Source organism: Eleutherodactylus coqui, chromosome 2 (assembly GCF_035609145.1).
Source record: "Eleutherodactylus coqui strain aEleCoq1 chromosome 2, aEleCoq1.hap1, whole genome shotgun sequence".
In the NCBI taxonomy this organism is placed as follows: Eukaryota; Metazoa; Chordata; class Amphibia; order Anura; family Eleutherodactylidae; genus Eleutherodactylus; species Eleutherodactylus coqui.
The window spans coordinates 7,682,276-7,700,295 of NC_089838.1; the positions used below are offsets into that span (position 1 = coordinate 7,682,276).

At 47.8% G+C, this 18,020-nt stretch overlaps 1 pseudogene; it reads left to right on the forward strand.

Moving 5' to 3' along the window:
* Nucleotides 1-1,430: 1,430 nt before the first annotated feature.
* Nucleotides 1,431-3,102, forward strand: LOC136609891 (E3 ubiquitin/ISG15 ligase TRIM25-like; annotated as a pseudogene).
* Nucleotides 3,103-18,020: the final 14,918 nt, after the last annotated feature.

Below are 18,020 nucleotides of genomic sequence, written 5' to 3' on the forward strand. Positions count from 1 at the left end.
TTTCATAGGTTTTGCAGATTTTCACAAATGAAAACCTTAGCGAGCATTGGTGATATACAAAAATGCTTGAGTCGCCCATTGACTTCAATGGGGTTCGTTACTTGAAACGAACTCTCGAGCATCGCGGAAAGCTCGACTCGAGCAACGAGCACCCGAGCATTTTGGTGCTCGCTCATCTCTAGTCATTACCAACCTTATGCCTTGGGTTAAAAACAAACCACTTCTATACATATGGTGAATATTCAATCAATCAATCAATCAATCAATCACATCAAAGGCTTATATAGACACAACGATTGATGTCTTTTGGGCGATAATCGTGTGCCTTTACAGCGCAAGGTAATCGCTCAAACTTTGAGCGATCACTTTACGCTCTGAGCGGGGGGATCGAAGAAGACAAGCATGGCTGCTTGTCTTCTGCATTCAACTGTTCTCTGCTTGGAGCGCCCAGCTGGTATACAGCTGAGCGCTCCAAGTGGGGGATGCAGAACACAGATGGACAGCTGTGTTCTTTATACCACGCTTGTCTTCAGGGAGTGGGATACAGCTGAAACTATAGAATCAGCTATATCCTGCTGTGAATTCCTGATAAGGCTGATCGTTGTCTTTCAGCGCGCTGAAAAACAACGGTCAGCAATTCCTTAACAAAAACCGCACAATGTCAGTGCAGGTACACAGAATGATTATCGCTCAAAAGACGGCTTTGAGTGAATTTTGAGCGGAAATCGTTGTGTCTAAGTCAACCATAAGAACGCACATGACCTCAAATCAGCACGTCACATGTATTCTTAATATGATTGGGTTGAGGCATGAAGTTGAGGAAGAGATCGGTTTGTGAGGCCTGAAACATGTAGAAGTCTCCCTTTTTTGTCCATCTGCTTCTGTGAGGATGCCGTATAATAAAGGTTTGTTTGTAACATCTGAGTCCTGGAAGAAATCTTGTGTTTTGAAATTGGATGTTATTTTTACCCAGAACTTCTTTAAATTAAAATTCATTAAAGGCTCACGCCTCCGACCGTCGCAGGATACACCCGCGGATTTACGCCGAGGGAATACCGCGTGGTAAACAAAATGTGCCCGCTAGTAATCACGGAAAAACGTGCATTTCCTGCGGCCTCCATTAATATTATATTACTGGAGACCTCCCGCGGCGTAAATCCGCAGAAAATAGAACATGCTGCATTTTTTCTTACCGTTCGCGTAAATCCGCGGTAAAATTCCGCATGTCGTCATTGTCTGGCAGAAAAGCTATTGGGCTCAATAGAATGTAATACCTGAGGAATTCTGCCACGGATTTAAGAAGCAGAAACCACAGTAAAATTCGGCCGTGGGCGTGAACCCTAAGTCGTACAATGCCTTTAAGGGGTTAAGTGAATGGGTGTGACCACAACTTCGCTGTTTATCCAGCATCAGACACCTTTAGTTTCGTTTCTCTCTTTCTGTCAGCCATGGCGTCTGCTGCTGTGAGAGACGAGCTGCTCTGCTCCATCTGTCTGAGCACTTATACCGATCCTGTAATGCTGAGATGTGGACACAACTTCTGCCGGGTCTGTATTCATCGTGTGCTGGATACACAGGACGAGGCTGGAGTTTATTCCTGTCCTGAATGCAGAGAAGAGTCTCAGGAGCGGCCGGCACTGATGAGGAACTTGGCTCTACGTAACATCATGGAGAACTTCCTGATTACTCCTCCGACACAGACGGAAGCCGGGATCTTCTGCACTTACTGTGTGGACTCTCCTGTAGCAGCCGCTAAATCCTGTCTGATGTGTGAAGCTTCTCTGTGCGAGAAACACCTGAGAGTTCACAGCAAGTCAGCAGAACACGTCTTATGTGAGCCCAGAGCCAACCTGGAGGACAGGAAATGTTCTGTCCATAAGAAGATCCTGGAATATTACTGCACTGAGGACGCCGCTTGTATCTGTGTTTATTGTTCAGCAGGAGAACATCGGGGTCATCGGGTGGAGATGCTGGATGAGGCCTCTGAGAAGAAGAAGGAGAGACTGAGAAATGTTCTCCAGCAACTGACCACAAGGAGGGAGGAGACTGAGGAAAGAGTCCGGAGTCTGGAGGAGCGCAGGGGAAATGTTCAAGAAAAAGCATCTGGAGAAGCGGAGAGAGTCACTGCCCTGTGTAGAGACATCAGGAGACAGCTGGATGATCTGGAGGAGAGGGTCCTGAGTGAGATCTCTAGGCAGGAGAAGGAAGAGTCACTCTTAACCTCTACTCTCATCCAGAAGCTGGAAATACAGAAGGACGAGCTGTCCAGGAAGATGAGACACATGGAGGAGCTGTGTAACATGACTGATCCACTGACTGTCTTACAGGAACCAGACACCGGGGACTTGTGTGATCCTGAGGACATGGGGGGACATGATGGAGGTGATGGGGACACGGGGGGACATGATGGAGGTGATGGGGACACGCGGGGACATGATGGAGGTGATGGGGACACGAGGGGGACATAATAAACCGCTCCATGATGTAGATGGTCCAGATGTGGCTGTGATCTCAGACACATTACACACATTATGTGACATAATTACAGATATAAGGAGGGGGATCTATGTGGAGGGTCCTGCAGACATATTACTGGATGTAAACACAGCTGGTAATAATATCCATATATCAGACGACCGGAAAACTGCAACCTGCACACAAGAGAACCTGATCCATCCAGAAAAAGCAAAGAGATTGCAGGAGTATCAGGTGATGAGCAGCCGGAGATTCTACTCAGGACGACATTACTGGGATGTGGAGGGCAGTAGATTTGGGTGCTGGTGGGTGGGGATGTGTTACCCCAGTATAGACAGGAGGGGGCAGCAGTCATCCATTGGAGATAATAACAAGTCCTGGTTTTTGAGGAAGTATAATAAGCAGTACTCAGTGATACATGACAGTGAAGAGATCCGGTTACCTCTCAAGATCTCCAGTAATAGATTCAGGATCTGTCTGGATTATGGGGCCGGGCGGCTGTCCTTTTATGAGCTGTGTGACCCCATCAGACACTTACACACCTTCACTGCCTCCTTCACCGAGCCGCTTCATGCTGCATTAGGGGTAGATAGATCACATTTTGGACTTATAACTAACAGTTTATGAATCTGCAGCTGAGGAATCACAGTTGCTGTAAGGAATTCCCCAGAGCCCGGGGATGTAGAATATTCAACAAAACATTTCGGTGATCTGTTGGGGTCTAATATGGAGGCTCCTCCGGGATTATTACTGTTATTAGCTTACATCCTTGTACAACATTCTAGATCAGGGGTCCCCAACTCGAGTCCCCCCCCCCTCCCCCCCCCCCCAACAGGTCATGTTTTCAGGATTTCCTCAGTGTTGCACAGGTGATGTAATTATTGTCGGTCCTCAGACATTGCCACAGGTGATCTTACCATAGGAGATCCTGAAATATGACCTGTTGGTGGTCCCTGAGGACTGCAGTTGGGGACCCCTGCTCTAGCAGGTCCAAAAGTTGACAGTGCAACACAACATACCGCCGAGATTGGATAGCAGCCTTGTCTGGTCATACGGAACACCTTTTCAGCATAAGGACCCTTGAAAGTGTTCTGAGCCCCCCATAGGGTATAATAAGCAGTGATTAATAAGTAATCATCTTTTTTGTGTCTGGGGCAACTCTTAGGTCTTATTCACAGGGGCAAGTGCGACTTAAGTCAGTGAAAAACTGACCGATTTCACTGCGACAGTATGTGTGTTCTACTTCAGTTTTTGTTGTGTTTTGCGTCACCTGAGTGTCATCCATTTTTCACACACGTCAAAAAAAAACAGAACATGTTCCAATTAATGTGATTTAATGCTCCTATTGAAGTCAATGGGTGCCTGAAGATAAAGGCGGACACACATGCCATATGAGTGCATTACAGCCAACACCCGGCGGCAACAGCTTCGATAAGTCACGGGGCTAATCTGAGCTTTTAACCCTTTAAATGCAGCTGTCAATGAGATCGCAGGAAGCCATGCAGGGCAGCCAGAGGCCTTCTGAAAGGCCCCAGGGCTGTCCTGGCAGAATTCCTATCAAGTCATACCTGTGGGGTGGCTTGATAGAATGTCTGCCTTATCACAGTATGATGTAGGGATATGGCTTTACATCATACTACAGGAGCGATCAAAGCACCACAAGTTGTTGTTCCCTCTGGGGACTAAAAAAAAGCAAAAATAAGATCAATAAAGTTTTGCTAATTATTTTAAAAAAATTAATAAAAGTTTAACCCCCCCTTTGCCAGATTTCTAATAAAAGAATCTAAATAATAAAACAAAAATACATATTTGGTAGCGCTGCAAGCATGATCTATCAAAGAAACACATTTACCCCGCACAATGAATGTCGTGAGTGCACGGACGCAGTGTCAGCAGCATCTGTGTCGCGGGGCGGATGGCTTCCATTGACTTCAATAGAAGCCCAAGAACCCATCTGTGCGGGAAAACCGCATAAAATAAATGGAGCATGCTGCGGGTGTTTTCCTCCGTGTGCGATCTCCGCGCCGGGAAAAATGACATCTGCAGGTATTTAATTACCTGCGGGTGCCCAATGATCTCCTATGGGCGCGGATTACGCATGCGGGAGACCTGCGCAAATTTAATAAATCTATTTGCCCGTGGACATTGGGCCTTATTGGAGCTAACCGAAGAATGGCCACCGAATTAGAAGCAGAATCTTTATTTGTCGCAATGAGATTTGAAACGTTGTAAATAAATACTTTACAGTTTTGTAAATCTCTGCTTGCTGTTATACAATAGAATGACAGCAAGCAGAGATCTTGAAAACAGTAAAGAACTGTAAATAAGCTGAACTGGCAATAGAACAAAGATTGTGGTTGTGACATATTATTGTTATATAATATTTCTATTATTCTGGTGATTTGCTCTCGTCGTGTAATAATCACGCTGTATCACATGTCATGTTATCGGCCGTATATAATAAAATAGACGTCTTTCCTGGATGTTATCACTGCTTTGTCATATGTTTCATAGTTCAGGAGATGCAGAGGTAGCAGTCGCCCTGTGCCTGAGGTCGCCCCATAAGCAGGTCCCAGTATTACAATGTCACATGGTCGGTGGAGGCATGCTACACATATTACATTGGAGCTCGGGAGCTTCAGTTTACATCTCAGATGACGGCCGTTGACCAGAGACTTGTGTTCCAGGTCCTTAGAGGATTAGTAACACTTCCAGCAATGTATTCAGTTTAGGAAGTCTACGTCACGACAATCCCAATGGATTTACACAAAAACAGTTTATTTCTACTTGTTGCCAGCAGGGGGCAGATTGTTCTTTAAGTTGAACATCTGAATTCTCTCCCATTATGGCTTCTTCATCAAACAGAATATAATGACGGAGCTCACCTGATCGTGACGCCACGTGCAATAAGCTGGGGCATGGCCACATCAGGCTCTTCACTTTAGGAGACAGTAACCTGACAAAAGGTGACGGGTATCAGCAACTGCCTCTTTAACCTCTTAGTGATCAAGCCTGTTTGTGCCTTAGTGACGCAGCCACATTTTGGAAATCTGACATGTGTCACTTTAACATAGAATAACTCTGTAAAGGTTTTGCATATCCCAGTGATTCTGACATGTTTTTCCACCACATGTTGTACTTCATTTAGGGCGTAATAATAGGCTGATAGAATTTGTAAATATTTATTAAAAGCGCCAAAATTGGGAACATATGTTATTTATTTCACATTTTCAACAGTAATATCTCAAATATGTGCAAACATACGGTACAATTTTTTTTGCTAACATATAGATTTCCATCTGTTTACTTTATTCTGGATGCACATTTGAAAACTTTGGTTGTTTTTTTTTAACCATTTAGGAGACGTTCAAATTTAACGTAACTTATCGACATTTTGAGGAACACTTTGTTTTCCTGCACCAAGCCAGGCTTGCAAAAGCTCATGGGTGTCAGAATGAGGGCTTAGTCACATGGGCGCATCGGCGCCCGTGTTACTACAGGAAGAAGACGGCCGTATTTCAAGACGGACGTCTCTCTGCAGCGCCGGGAGAAAGAACATGTGACCCGCTTCATTGCCGGTCATGTGTTCTTTCTTCAGCTCTGTGGGGAGTCTTGAAGTGCGGCCGTCTTCTTCCTGCAGTAACACCGGCGCCGATGCACCTGCGTGACTAAGCCCTGATAGATACCCCCAGAAATGACCCCACTTTAAAAACTACACCCCTTACTGTACTCACTGAGGGGGTCAGGAGGATTTTGACCCCACAGTTTTTTTTCAGGAATTAATGCAATTTAGAGGAGAAAAAATAAAATTTGATATTTTTGCATATGTGTCATTTCAAAGACATCTTTTTTTCCTATAGTGCTCGTGATAATGAGGATTTACACCTCAAAATGAATCCCTGTTTGTCCTGTGTTCACAGACATCCCCATTGTGGCCCTAATCTTATGTCTGTATGCACAACGGGGGCCCAAACCGAAAGGAGCAGCCGGTGGCTTTCAGAACAGACATTCTGCTTGAAGGTGATTTAGGCCCTATTGCCCACTTGTAGAGCCCTTGAACGGCCAAAATGACTTTCAGTAGCCGGGAACCAGGCGATTTCAAATGTCTCGCACCAATCTCCTTTTCTGTGCATGCACTGCCTTTCTTTCTTTGGCGCCCATGTGCAACAGACGACGGAGGATCAGTTTCAGACCAGATCATCGTGGGAGATCATAAAAGAGGGAGGTGAGTAGTTTCAGCACACCTCATGGATGCGATCTCTGAGAGAAGCTGGAACTAACTTTTTAAAAACTTTTTATTTACTTTAATGCGATCGGCGCTATTTACCGGATAGTGCCGATCGCATTGCTGGGGGAAGCTGCCCGCCGCCCACCATGACAGTTCCATGCAGAGGCATAACTTGAAGCTCCTGGGCCCCAATGCAAAACCAGTAACAGGGCCCCTAACTATAATGCTTTATTCATAGTACTGGGCTCCCATATGGAGAAGAAAGGCCTCATGGGCTTCCTAAGGCTCCTGGGCCTGGCTGCAACTGCATCCTTAGCAGTGTTCCTCAACTCCAGTCCTCAGGGACCACCAACAGGTCATGTTTTTGCAGGATTTCCTCAGTGCTGCACAGGTGATGTAATTATTGTCGGTCCTCAGACATTGCCACAGGTGTTCTTACCATAGGATATCCTGAAAACATGACCTGTTGGTGGTCCCTGAGGACTGGAGTTGGGGACCCCTGCCCTATAGTTAAGCTCCTGGCTCCATGTTGTCAGCTATCTCCGAGCACCGATAGCATGGAGCCGTCACGTCCTCAGCCTACATGGCTTTAATCTAAAGAGGATGCATGTTTTTACGTCCTCTAGAGGCCCATTTACACCAGCCGATGATCGCTAAGAAAAAAATCGCTAATTGTCAATCTTTTTAGCGAAAATTGTTGCGTCTAAATGTGCGCCCATCGTGCGCTTTTCAGGCACTGCTAGCTGAATAAATTCAGTCTAACCTAAAAATCGTCCATCAGCCTTATCAGCAGTTCTCCACGGGGAGCGCTGATAGCATTGTTTCCCGTGGAGAACAAAGGATCTGAGCGCAGATAAAAGCCCTCCGGCTATTAACTGCATTCAGAGAAAGCTTCATTTGCACACTTAATTGCTCTTAAAGGGGTTGTCTCGCAAAAGCAAGTGGGGTTCAGCACTTCTGTATGGCCATATTAATGCACTTTGTAATATACATCATGCATTAAATATGAGCCATACAGAAGTTATTCACTTACCTGCTCCGTTGCTGGCGTCCCCGTTGCCATGGCTCCGTCTAACTTCGGTGTCTTCTTGCTTTTTTAGACGCGCTTGCGCAGATCTATCTTCTCCATTCGGCTCGTCTCAGCATCACCGGCATTTTGGCTCCGCCCCCTTGTACGCATCATCGCGAAGCTCCGCCCCGTCACATGTGCCGATTCCAGCCTCTGAATCACATTTACATCAGTAGGTCTCCGTCTGCACAGCTGACCTGGGCTTCTCCACAACGTACTGAGCTTCTTGTAGCAAAACAACCAGAAGTGGAACAACCCTTTAACCCTTGGCAGTTTCTTTGCAGTTTGCTGTACTGTTGCTCCTCACTGTATGTCTCCTCCTGATAGCTCTGCTGTCACTATGGTTTACATGACTTCCACTGCAGGAAGGGGCAGCCCGGAGCTGCACAGACTGAGCGGAGGATGGCACAAAACTTGTTGGTTGCCTCCATTTACTGTGGCACTTCATAGCAGATGCCAGGCTCATTCCTAGAGATACTACTGCATAGCCAGAGCTGGGGGAATCAACAATGGCAGCATATTAATGTAGGTGCCTCAAGTCCTGGGCATACACTGACTGCCCCCACTTGGCAAGGTCACTGGGGCAGCAGTGAAGTGGCTCATGCTCAAGGGCTCTGCAGTCCTGGGGAACCTCTAGTGACGTCACTGTCCATATATGTTACCCCCCCAGGGACGTATATGTCTGACACAGGCCTCTGATGAAGGCCGTACAGCGACCTATTATTCACGCTGTTTATGAGTTTAAGGGCGGATCAGACAAACGTATTTGCGGAGGCGTTTCCATATGTGATAATGTCGGCCATATAACGCCACAAAGCGATGTCTTCAATTCCAATAGATTCGTTCAGACAAATGTGTTTTCTTCCATACAAAATCTTCACCTGCGAATAGATGTCCTATCTTTGTCCGTGTTGCGCAGAAAGGGAGGCGGAGGGAGTTACCCTTTGTACAACGCTGGGAAAAGAAGACCGCTGGCCCTAATTCGACATTTAATTGCCATTCTATTCCATGTGAAGGCTGTAACATGCGAGCGGATGAACTGGCATTTCAATTGCAAAAAACGATCTATCTGCTGGCACGGACGTATCATCCGCCATCTTGCCATCTCCTAAGGCCCAAGGTACACGGACGTTCGCCCCCAAAGTCCGCAGCAAATACTGCCCATAGACATGCTATGGAAAATCGCTTTTCCCTGTCCGCAAGCAGAAATAAATTGCGATTTTCCGCTCTTGGAGGGAAAATCGCAGCATGCTCTATTTCGGCGCGGCGCATTGAAGCCAATGGAAGCCATGTGATCCACGACTCATCCGCAGTGACAGTCTAGCCTAGTGATGCATCTGTGCTGCACATGCTCTGGCGTGACGCTGGCACATCCGCAGCACAGACGAGAAAAATCCTGACAGGTCTGCAGGGATCACCGACCGGGCACTGGGTCAGATTCCGCTGCGGGATCCCATATGCAGAATCTGACCTGCCCGTGTGCATTCGGCCTTACTTCATTCATGCGTACCAGCAAACATATTTGCGCATACATTCGTCTGAGTCTGCCCGAAGGCCAGTGTTAGACGAGCGTAATGTAACATGATTGTAGTATGAACCTGCACTACAGACGTGTTACATATGACATTACAACTGCATGTCAGCAGTATCTGATTCTGACTGCCCGCGGACCCCCTAATTTGTAAAGTTCTGTTGAATATGTTGGCTCCGTAGAAATAAAGTTTATTATTAACCTCTTCATGACCACCTAATGTAATTTGTTTTCGGGTGGTCATGAAGTGTGTATGGGGTGGGCTCAGGAGCCAAATCCTCTTCATACCCGGTGGCTTTGAGTCCGGTCTGATCGCGGCAGTTAACTTTTAAACTTCTAAAAAAACTTTAAAAATTCCCATATTTGGTGTCGATGTGTCCATAAAAGTCTGTAATATTAAAGTATCACAATATCCATCCCGCACTACGAAGGACAGAATGCCGGAGGGGCCATTTTTCTTTTTTCTTGGTATTCTGGCTCTCATAAAAGTTTCATTAAAAATGATCACAAAGACATAATTTATATTTACCAAAATGGAACTAATTAAAACTCGACTAAAACATATAAAAAGTTCTGTGTCTCAGAATATGGCGACGGAAAGCAGTTTTTATTTAAGCAAAAAATGTACCATATTTTCCAGCGTATAAGACGACTTTTTAACCCCGGAAAATCTTCTCCAAAGTTGTGGGTCGTCTTATTCGCCGGGAATACGCTGTAGAAAAAATAAATAAATCAATACTCACCTCCCGCGGCGCTGCTGCAGGCTGTCGCTCCCTCCTCCGTGCTGGCCGAGCATTGCTTTCTGGAGGTAGGGCTTAAATGCCCCGCCTCCAGAAAACTAATGCTATGATTGGCTAACTCAGCGCAGCGTCAGCCAATGAAAGCCGACGCTGTGTTAACCAATCCAGCCATTCAATTATGTCATTGTTGCGCTATTACCGTGACATGGCCAACCAAAAAAACGTCACGTCCGTGTGAATGAGCCCTGAGGTAAAGTCCTGATTAGGATGGACTTCCCATCAAGGGACTCCCCTCAGAATGGAGGATGCATATAGTGACACGGCTTCAGGTTGTGTAAGGTTATCTCCACAGAGTGACTCCTTGTTGGTCTCCGCAGGCAGGAAGTGGAGACATCTGTTCTCCATCTTTTCCTCAGAAGAGGGCACTATTATTACAGAGCACACAGGAGTGCCCGGACATGGCCATGAATTATGTGAACCCTCTCTGGCTGTTTCTCCCTGAAGTGGGTAATTAGTAACTCCTCTGAAGTAGGGACTCTGCACCCCTAGCCAACTCCAATATAATATTTACCTACAGCAGGTGAGACAAACGTCACACCTGTAATAATATCAGCCTGACTCTACAGCGTCCTCTGAGGTAACAATGGTAATTATTTCCATACGACTCTGAGAATTCCTGTCACACAGCTCCCCAGCCCAAATTATATGTGTGTTAGCTCCTCAAGTTCATGGTAATATAGGGGGGTAATGCCACAGTGTCCTCCATACTAATTGGAGCGACATACAGCCGCTGTCAGTGCGGACAATGGCTGCAAGTTCAAGCCCCACCCTCTCCAGTCCGGGACACAGCCAGAAGGGGGGATGGGGAATGTGCCAGCAGATGGCGCTTACCTGTGCCAGTTTGTTATTGCTGCTGTGCTGTGTCACCAGCTCCCCTTCACCAGCCAGAGCTACGGTCAGGGAGGGGAGGCAGTGATAAGCACATGGCGCCATGTTGAAGCCACCATTTTGTTATAACCTGTCTAAGGAGGAAGAAGAGAAGGCTCTGCCTTCCCTGATGAGGTGGCGGGGTCACCACTGTGAGGGTCAGTCCCCAGCAGGAACATTAATTTCAGCATGGCTGAGGCCTTGTCTAGACTCTCACCCACCTCCCAGAGCCCAGAAGAAGCTTGGCGCTGCCGGTGCCCAGTAGACATAGAGGGAGAGCTGCGTATCATGGCGGCAGAGCAGTAGCATAGAGAGACAGCGGAGATGCAGAAGAGCAGTGCTGAGGGCCTATTTTAAAGTGGCAGAGGCCTATTTGATTGAGCTGCAGAGCCGCCATTTCCCCATGGGGGGCGGTCAGGGAGCTGAGTGACCAGGCTCAAGAGGTCCCTGATAAACTGGGGACCGGAGATATCGCTGGCCACATTCCTGCACCCCGCAACACGTGGCAGGAGAGGGAGTCTTCCTCTGCCAGTGCCTGACATTGTGGCAGCAGTACCACAGATTCACCACGGATGCTGCAGACAGAGAGGAAAGCGAGCAGCGAACCAGGTTATCAGTGAGGGGGCTACATCCCGGGTATTGTGTGGAGATACAATTCCTGGCCGGGGTAGGGCTAAACGGATTCAGGGTACTGTGCTTATATGGTGCAAGCTGAAAGAGTTAATTATGGTGCCAGTCTGAGCAAGGCCCTGCAAGGGTTAATATTATATGTGATGTTTGTAAGTGCTGTGCATAAAGAGTTAATGAGGCCAGTGTAATCTACCTGATGTGATGTAATGGAGTGTAATGTACATGATGCCTCAATGACACAGGATGTGTAATAACGCAGTAATGAGATTGAGCTATGTGTAACGGGAGAGCTAAGCCGCCAGTGCTAGGATGTGAGGAGCGCAGGATATTAGGGACATCTACAGCGTATCTACGTGTCTGTGAGTAAGGATGCAACGGGGTATTTGGGGTCCGGACCTATGGCCATGATGATGATGTATACAGCTGTTGGGCCGCAGACAAGAGAAGAGACGAAGGACGCTCATTATTATGTGAAGAAGTAATGGAGGTGTAAATGTTGGCGTGAGACGCCGCGGGATGAAAGTACGGTTTGATGAGTAATAGGAAGACGTGACAGAATTCAAGGTGCAAATTTCAAAGGTCTTGACGCGGGTATGCTAGACTCGCTCCCATATTGCTACACATCCCCCTCCCTTACTTATCTAAAGTAATAAACCGCTAAGACTAAACTCGTTGGAAATTTTTGGCCACAGCAGCCAACTTTATTTAGCAAAGCAACATAAAATTTATTCTTTTAACCTTTTTATAACCGAGAGGAGGCCCTTGGAGACAAACCAAAAATACCAAGGGGTCTGGTGTTTTTCCAATTAAAACCGTACCTTGCCTCCAACCGTACCCCGGCTCGGAGACACCACTAGGCCCCCCCACTGGGAGGCTAGAAAACAAAATAGATTAAGGCCACCTGGGATCCCTTCCCTGGCCTTCTCCCACACACCAGCCCCAACCACTATAAGACCAGGGTGATCATACCGGTGAGGCCGTCCCCACCAAGACTTCCTTTCACCCAAAATATCAACTCTGCCTCTAAGGAACCCCCCCCCCCCCCCGCCACCGCCAGCAGAACTTACTACCTAATTCTGCGCAGCCCCCATAATCAAAGAGCCCTTTCGATCCTTTCTTGGATTGCCAATATCCACATGTCCGTACCAACATCATTAAGATGTACCCCATCACTCCTCCAATAGCCCTCATAACCCCCTTCTAAATCATTGTGACGAATCTTCACACCCCCATTTCGTGCCACAAAACTGGAAATGTGTCTATTAATCTTTATAAGGGCTTTATTATTTTTTTCCACTGATCTTGCGATCCGCCACTTCTTTCTATGCAGTATTTCTGACCATACGATTATCGTGTCAGGAAATAACCTTCTCAAACATAAGAAATCATGCTGTATATCCTTGCGCACCTCCCTCGCAGGTCTTCCTCCTAAATCATTACCGCCGGCATGCAACACTAATATATCAGGGGCCTTATCCAATTCCGCAAACGATTTAACCTCCGGAAGTACCCTGCCCCACATCATGCCCCTGATGCCTATCCAGCGGATAATCGCCTCATTCCTGGAAAAACCTAACTGACGGCCTTCTGGTCTCATCTTTGCCCGTTCTGCCGCCCAGAAAACAAAGGAATGCCCGACAATCTAAATCAGCGCTGGATCCTGACCTGTTAAAACAAAAACTAGACAATACTTCCAACAATATAATAACCGTTCAAGATACCCCCCCCCCCCCCCCTCCAACTCGCGAACTTATCCGCTATTATTAAATCATCCCTCTGGTCTAATATAAATTTGATATCTTCTTGATTCCCATCTCCCAATTTTTTGAACCACCGTCGGGCTCAAACCCCATTCCGCAGCCTCCGATTCTAAAAGAGTGGGAAGAGTATCCCACTCTGTCAAGACCCAACTCCTTCAACGCCTTCTGCAACACAGCTCCAAATTGAAACTTGGATAAGAACGATCCATCCATATGCTTCAACAACGGACCATCCTTCCTTGTCAAATCTCCCGCTATTTCTTCAAACACCCTACAGGACACATCCTTGCCCCAGGCACTGTACCCAAAACGATCCTTTTTCCCTTTCCTAATTGGTCGCTCTTAGACTTTTCAACCAGAGTACTACCTGGTCCCTTGTTAGCGTCACGTCTGTGATCATTAAACCACCTCCAGTTTTTGTACTAGGTGATACCAACTCGCTAATGCGAAAAACCACGAAAAAAAGCCAATGAGAACACCGCCCTGAACAACCTCACCTCAAAAGAATCGTAACAGACCACCTCCAAAGCCTTCCCTAATTCCTCCAAAATTGCAAAAGAGATTGGCCTTCTGCCATCTTTTTCCCGTTTTCCTTTTCTGAAACCTTTTAAGGCTTGTCGTACCACAAACTCCTTAGTCACATCGTTCAACCCTTGCAATTTGAAATTAAACGCTAAACCTGCCATTATCCGATCCACCTTTGTCACTGACCCCCCCCCCCCCCCCACTGGACGCTTCACTTAATAACCATAGCAAAGCCCCTGTCCTATCCTCATCGCTATTAACTTCCCCCAAAATTTCCACCCAATGTTCCCATTCTCTCCATGCCGCTTCATATGCTTTCCGAGTATTTTCAGCCAACGATCCTTTTATCAGGTGCTCCGCTGCACGTCTACCAGACTCCAAAGTTCCTGAGGGCATTGAATTCCTTCCTCCTCTGCATCTGGTACCAAAGTCCGAAACCGCTCCCACTGAAAACGAGAAATTGAGTCAGCAATGGCGTTCTTAATCCCCGGAACATGTATTGCAACTACCCATGTGTTAAGTGACAAACACAGCAAAACCAAATGCCGCAACAAATCCACAACTGGCGGTGAGTGCGCGCTTAAAGCATTGATAGCTTGTACTACCCCCAAGTTATCACAACAAAACCTAACCTTTTTATTATGAAACCAATCTCCCCAAACCGCCACCGCCACGACTATTGGAAATGACTCTAACAACACTATATTTCTAACTAATCCTGCTTCGACCCATTCTTTTGGCCATGCTGCTGCACACCATTGTTTCTTGAAAATCGCTCCAAAACCCAAAACCCCTGCAGCATCTGTGAACAATTCACAATCTACATTATCTATGCCCTTCTCCATTAGTAACGACCGGCCATCATATTTCTCGAGGAATGAAAGCCAAACCGATAAGTCAGCCTTCATTTCCTTTGTGACCCTAATGAAATGGCGGGGGGATTTTACCCCTGCCGTTGCTCTAGCCATCGTCCCATGGGCATGATCCTGCAAGCAAAATTTAGTTTACCCAATAAGGATTGTAAATCCTTAAGAGTCACTTTCTTGCTTGACCGCACCTTCTGCAAATCTTGCTCCAAAGAAAACAACTTCTCTGGCGGCAAACGGCACTCCATTGTCACTGTGTCAATTACAATCCCCAAGAAACTCAGACGTGTTGTGGGGCCTTCTGTTTTTTTTCCGGAGCCAATGGGACGCCAAAATGATCTGTGACCCATTGCAACGTGTTCAACAGACTTTCACAAATATCCGTATTTGCTGGCCCTATACACAAAAAGGCATCTAGGTAATGGATGACTGACCCAATACCTGCCATATCACAAATAACCCACTCTAAAACGAACTGAACGCTTCAAAGTAAGCGCATGAAATTGAACACCCCATTGGTAAACATCTATCAACAAAAAACTTCCCCTCCCAATAACAACCAAGCAAACGACAACTTTCTGGGTGCACTGGCAACAAACGAAACGCTGATTCGATATTAGTTTTCGCTAGAATCGCCCCTACCCCATACTTGCGTACCCACTTTACGGCTGCATCAAATGACGTGTATACCACCGAACAGAGTTCTGGGTCGATCCCGTCATTCACTGACGCTCCTTTTGGGTATGACAAGTGATGAATGAGACGAAATTTGTTTCGCTCTTTCTTGGGTACCACTCCTAACGGGGACACCACTAAATCCTCCCACGGCGGCGCCCGCTTATTCTCCTTAATCTGACCTCCTTAAACAACTTCTCACTCACAGCCTCCTTATATTCCAATACTGACATTAAATTCTTTAAGGAAAACGGAACTTGATGCCTCGGTTGAGGTATCCTAAAACCTTCTTTAAAACCTTCCCACAAAAGTAAACAATTCTCCCTATCCAGGTATCTATTTAGATAGGGGACCATCCTTTGAAGTCTCACCGGTGTCGTCCCTTTTCCAATTGCTTCCCCCTCCTTTTCCCTTTTCTTTTCTGAAGCACCGAGCCGCGCCGTGAGATGCGCCGTCACAAACTGAGCAGACATGTTTGAACCTGCACGTTGCTCCAAACTTACATTTCCCATCATTAAATTGCCAGCACACTCCTGGCTTCTTCCCTCCTGACTGTCCGCCCTGCTGACCCCCCCGCAACCCCACTTGCGCCGGCTGAGTCGGCTCCTCCCTGAAAGGGATGCCCGTGCCTAGCCGGGGCCATCACTCTAAGCCATAAACCAATGTCTTTATGGTCCCATCGGATGCTGGGCCTAACCGCCTTCCGCTGACGAAATTGTTCATCGTAATGGAGCCACGTTTGCCCCCCGTATGTACGGTAAGCCTCACCAATCGCATCCAGATGGCAGAATAAACCTAAACAATTTTCAGGATTCTTTTCCCCAATAACGCTCGCCAATATTGCGAACACCTGCATCCGATTCTGAAAAGTTTGCAGAATCAACCGCCGACGCCTCTTTTTTTATATTCTGTCCTTTTTCCCTTTTCAAGATTAAATTTTTCTAGCGGTAGTAGAGAAAAAATCTCCATGTACTCATCCCGCCAAATCTTCTCTTTTATCTCTTTTTTCAGGTGTGCCCCCAAAGGACCCTCAAAGCACACATATACCTCTCCCTTAGCCTTATCGTCCAGCCGAACTGCATTCCCGTCCTTTTCCGTCTGAACGGCGACTGTCACACCTGACGTCGCCTACGCTGTACTGCCCTGCTGACTCTCCATTACTGTTCCACCACCAATACCCAAACTGGCACCTCCCCATAGCTAGCCAAGCCGCCACCGGCGACGGACCCACCCAGCCTCTTGACACTAAACCCCTCTCACATCTATCCAAAATCTCCCGAACATTGCCCAATAACAGACTTAAATCAGCCTCACTATTCTCCCCCCTTCCTCTATCACATACTTCACCCCCTCCACACCCCTACCCCCACGTATCACATTTCTATCATCATCAGTAAAAGACAAATCAGATGAAACAATTTGCTCACCCGGCCGCGTGGGCGCTGAGTCACCACCAGCCGTACTGTGTGGATCCTGTCGCCTCTCCGTCCTCCTGTCCGCATCCACCATGGAGTCCTCAAGCTGGTACCGGAACAAGCTGCTCGCCGAAGTTCCTTGTCCTGTCGCAATGTACCCTGAGCCAAACTGATGCGCGTCCTGTTGCGGCACCAGCACCGCCGACCTAACATAGCTCTTCATTGGATCTCTTTCTGTGATGTCGCCCGACCTGTTCCTATCCCGGGTGCGCTCGACTGAGCACACCGTGGCACTAGGCGGATTTTCCTGCCGATGACCTGCGTCCATACCTGGCCCTACTCCCCTTGAGCCGACCGCGCTGCTCCTGTTTCTTTCTTTAGACGGCCCCGCACGTGCCTCTCGCTGCCTGGCTGGCTCCTGGACCGGTACCTCACCCAGTGAACCAGCCGTTTCTTCCTTACTGTCTCTGTGCACAGGCTCCGCTGGCTCCGCCCCCCGAGGAGGGCAGGACCGGCGAGCAGCCGTTATACCCGGCCGGCATGCAGGATTCCTCCTGGCCGGTCTATCTCTGCTCCCCCTGGCTCTGGGAACAGGAAGACCGACCAAAGGGTCCCCGGAGGGGCTCCTAGGCCTGCGCCTAGACTGTGGCTCCGCCTCCTCAGCTATAAGCCTTGCTGGAGGACGGGCCCTGCATGCGCCGCGCTCTGTCTCCTGTCTCTGATGTCGCCGCTGCCGCTGGTCCCAACCGGCCGCTGGAGCCCCGCTCAGCATACCGGCAACCTCCTGCTGTAGCCACCCCGGCAGGTGACGCTCCGCCGCTGCCCGCAGCTGCTCCAGCACTTCCTCCACTGACGCCATCGGTAGGTCCGCTGCCTCTCTCCTTACACCCGCACCGCTGCTTGCCACACCACGCTGCTCAACGTCCGCTTGCCTGCCTGCTGCTTCTATACTCCCAGTTTCTTGCGCTAGACTGCTCTCAGGTCTGCACTCAGCTTTTTACAGTTCTAAAATGGCGCTCCCGCCCAAACTCCCCTTTTTATGAACTAAATAACCCCTCCCCTTACTTAAACCCAGGCTAATCAGCTCCCTTGTAAATTAACCCACTCACCCTTCACCCCCCTTCTTTCTTGCTCACATTCCCAGCCTGTTAACCCTATCCTGCCTATTCCACTCCCTAA